We start from the raw sequence: 4,662 nt of genomic DNA on the forward strand, positions 1-4,662 counted from the left end.
TTGACAACTAAAAAAATATTTTAAAAAAATTTTTAAAAGGCTCAGTTGCTAAGCATCCTTGGGTTCAATCTCTGGTACAAAAAAAAAGAAGTACTGGGAATGTAGCTCAGTGATAGAGCCCTCGCCTAGCATGTTTGAGGCCCGGGTTCAATCTCTAATACTAAAAAAAAAAAAAAAAAAAAAAAAAAAGGAAAAGAAACATCTAGACTTTTGAAGAAAACTTATCAATCTCTTTCCTATCTCAATGTCTCTTTCTACTTTTGTCCTTACCCACCCCTTTCCTCCATTTCAGTATCTGTCTTTCCATTCCTTTCTCCCCTGCTGTGTTGTGCATTCATCTCCCCTTTTAATCTCTATCTTGCCCTGATTTCTCCACCTCCCTTGCTCTCTGCTTTTCTGTCCTCTTCCTAATATATTTATGCATATATATGTATACACACACACACACACACACACATAATCTCTTTAATGATCCCTCCCTTTGGAAGGTGTGACTTCAGAAAATGACATGTTGACATGAATTGGGATGTGTGATAGAAGAAAGGTGGCCCTCTGCCAGCCCACCTGGGAGTGTTGAAGGAAAAGAAGTGTCCAGCATGAGCCTGGTACACAGACAGGGTTATCAGCATGGATAGAGAGCACCCCAGAGATTCACTGGCACAAGAAAGAGATCCTGAGATGCCCAGGAAGCCAGCCATGTGTGGTGCTGAGAGAGGACAAGGACCACAGGAGGCTCCTTCAGGGTTACAGACACCAGGCAGGTAACCTTGACCCTGCTGACTTGTAGCAGATGTGGAGCCCCACACTCATGAACCAGCAAACTAGACACATTAACTGATACCCAGATTCAATTGGAGAAAGAAGGGTAATGAGGGAAGAAGAAAAGGAGTAGAACAAAGAGAAGCTAGACAGGAGGAAGAAGTGGGAAGGAGGATGAGCAAATAAATGAAGGATGTAGAAGGCAATGACTTGGGTAAGAAAAGGGCAAAATCTGAATGGAGGAGAGAGGAGATTAGAGAGAGGAATGAAGGAAGAAGAAAAGTGAGGACAGCAAAGGGTAGAGGGAGAAAGGTTAAGGGCAGCAGAGAAGTGTGGGAGGAAGGTAAGAGGAGCATTTAGACCAGAAAAGAGAGAAAGCAGGGGGAGAAGGTGAGGGTCATGGGTGGGGACAACATGGAGTGTGAAAGGGTGGAGGAGGGATGTGTTGATGGGTCCCCAGCCCCTTCCCAACCGCCTGATAATTAACTCCTTAATTGTCTCTGCATTTGCTGAGCTGGCAGATGAAGTGGATGCAGACAGATTGGGGCGCGTGTGATTTCACGCACGGGGGAGCGAGAAGAGCTGCTTGAGAGTCCCAGGGGGCCTTGTCCCTCCTTTGCCCTCCCCTCCTCCCCACCCATCTCTGAGAGGCTGGAGGGTGCTTCTGCACCTAGAGCAGATGGGGCCATCTGCAAGAGAAGCATCCATGGGGAATTTGCCCCATCAGCCTTTCAGGGATGATTGTCATGCTTGCCACTATTGATGGAACACCTACTGTTTGCTAGCACACATTGTTTTATCAGTGCGGGCATTAGCTGGATTTTATGGTTTGTGGAGAAAGGTGAGACTCAGACAGGATGTTACTTGCTTAGAGCCACATAGCACTTGTGTGACAGAACTGAGATTTGAACCCAGGTCAGCAGGGTGCCAGAGTCCTGGGAGGGTCCTGGTCAGATGCTTTTCTCCAATGCAGAGAGAAACATCTTCAGGCCTGTTTTTCTCTCAGCCACCAGGGGAGAAAAGTTCTGAGGTCTGGAAACGGCAGGGGCCAGAGATAAGGAAGTGTGGACAATAAACTGAGAAGAGGCTGAATGAGCCAGGGTCTCTCAGGGCTTGGACAAGAGGCAGGTGGGCCCAGAGAAGCAGAAGGGAGCAGTGGGACACTACTCATAGTCCTTGAATCCCTCAAGTGTCATTTTAGTAAGACCTTGGCAGTGCCAACTTCTTTTTTTATTCATCCGGGCCCCACAAAGCCCTGCCAGAATGACTGCCCCTCTGCTACCCTATGCTAGTAGAGCTGGTCCATCCCTTTATTTCACTCTTGACCTTTGTACTAGAGTTATCCGTCAATATGTTCATCTTCCCTTGCTTCTGGGAAATTTTGAGGGCAGGGACTATGCCACTCCTCACCTTGTCTGCAGACTCCATTCTGGGGTTTGAAACGGGAAAAGCCTCAATGGAGATTTGCTGCAATATACAGCACAGGGAAGGGGTATGCAGGAACCCACTTCATCTCAAAGGAAGAGGAAATTACAGCATGAATGATTTAGGCTGTAATAAGAAAGAACTTCCTAAGGTTGGGGCCTGGGATACTATGAAGGATTGATTCAGACCCACAAATTCTGAAGAGCTAAGTTCCCCAAGATTGGTTACATATTACTAAGGTCTTAAAAAGTTGAAAGAAGCTGGGCATGGTGGCACATGCCCATAATCTCAGCGAAGAGGTTGAGACAGGAGGATCACAAATTTAAGACAAAAAAAAAAAAAAAAAAAAAAAGAGAGAGAGAGAGAGAGAAAAGGTGGGGGGCTTGGGATATAGTCAGTGAGAAAGGACCCCTGGGGGAAAATAAAGTTGGGAGATCTGGGGTCCACCCCAGAGATTCTGGTATATTTAATTTAAGATGGGTCCATTGCATCAGTGTTTTGAAGAGCTCCCCAGGTAATTTGAATGTGCAGCCTGTTGAGAACCACTGACTTAGACTCTGTCCTGATATGGCTGTGTTGGCAGTTTTACCACCAGATCTAAATACTAATGCTTATGATAATTGTTATTTACTCATTGAAGATTTACTAAGTATAAGCCAAAGAACTGAACATTTTCCATGCATTATCTCATATAATCCTCAAAAAACCCTGTGAAACCAACATTATCTTCGTCTTATAGATGAGGAAACTGAGGCTCAGAGAGGTCAAGAGAACTGTCCATGCTAATGAATGGCAGAACCATGTCTAGGAGCTGAGATCTCTTGATTCATGCCTTTGATCTTCCCCCAACCTCCTCCTGAAGTTGCTGTTGGCCTCAATCAGTCTTTGCCTGCCTCCATCTCACCTCATCACCTTCTCTCCACCCCCGCTGCTCCCTCAGTAACATCCCAAGTGATTGAAGCAATTTGCAGCCATTAGAAGAGGCTCCAATGTGTCACTCAGCCTGTGAGGGTGGAAAGGTGGGGGAATTACAGAAGCTCTAATGTGATCCTCCCCTCCCCCTGAAGCCATTTTGGGCTTCAGGAATCAATTAGGTCCATTGCTTCCTCAGGTCCCTATATGGGACCCTCCCATGCGAATTCCCACTCCCAAATACCCTCTTGAGTGGAGACTAAGTATCTGGGAGAGTGCTGCCACCCAGTGGCTGCCCAGGGACATAACAGCCCTCCAGCACCTCCTGGTGCTGCTGGACAGCTCCCCAACCTAAGACCTGAAAAGGAAATCCTTCCTTCCTTTCTTAACAGTACCTCCGCGCCCAGGACCTTAGTAAGTAGATCCCCAACCTCTACAGTTCTAAATCCACACTCCCTCTAGAAAGCTCCAGATTTGTTCACTGATTCCTCATGTGTTCCCTACTCCCAACGCCTCACAACTTTTCATCCAACTTTTTCCCACTGTGTCATCCCCTCATTTCAGGTTCCTTCTTCCACCTTAAAACCAGCACCATCTCCTGGGGATCCACCTCTCACCTTCCTTCTCCCAGAGCTGCACCAGCCTGTAAGTGGAGCAGAGGAGCCATTGGAGATACCATTCTGGTCCCCGCACCCCCCTACCATCATCTGACACCATCAGACCTCAACAGCCTCAGTGCTAAGAGCCCCTAATGAGCATCAGCAAATTAACAACTTCCCCTTGATTGCTCCTTCTCTGTTAATTGGATAGGGAGGCCCCTCCCCTCAAGGCCTCTCAGAAAGGAGGAGGGAGGGAGGGAAAGAGAGAGGTAAGAGCTACAGGAACAACTCCCAGGTCTGGGTTAATACCCAGACTTCTGCTCCATTTCTAAGCACGGCTCCCCTTTGCAACGTTCCCCTTCCTGTACCCCTCTTATTCCCTTTCCCCGTTTTCTTACTTCTGTCCAAATTCCCTTGAGCTCTGGCTATTTCTTCTTCCTTCCATCTACTCCTCTTTTAGAGATTTGGTAGTGAGGAGCTGCAAACATACCCCCTGCCCCCAGAGAAGCCAGCACTATAAGGATAAATTCTGGGTGGCCAAGTCTGTGTGCTCGTTCACATACGTGCATGTATGTATGTGTTACATGTAGGTGAGGAGCAGGGATAAGAAGAGGTGAATGAATATGTGCAAACTACTGAGTGCTTGCCCTGTGGACCAGGCCTCTGGGATGTGTGGATATCTGTGATGTGTATGTGTATGGCTGTGAGTGGAATGGTGTGACTGTGGTCTGAATGTGTCCACATGGGCAAGTGCTTGAATCAATCAAGTGTGACTCGGAGATGTGTGTGTGTGTACACGTGTGCGTGTGCCACCAGAGGAAGCAGCAGCAAGAGGCAGGAGCATCGATCCGAAGGAGACAACGCGGGGAGGGGGACGCTGGGGGCAGACACACTCCTTCCTGCGCGCACACACGCGCGCGCGCGCGCGCACATACACACACACACACACACACACACACACACACAC

This window comes from Sciurus vulgaris (genome assembly GCF_902686455.1).
Source record: "Sciurus vulgaris genome assembly, chromosome: 5".
In the NCBI taxonomy this organism is placed as follows: domain Eukaryota; kingdom Metazoa; phylum Chordata; class Mammalia; order Rodentia; family Sciuridae; genus Sciurus; species Sciurus vulgaris.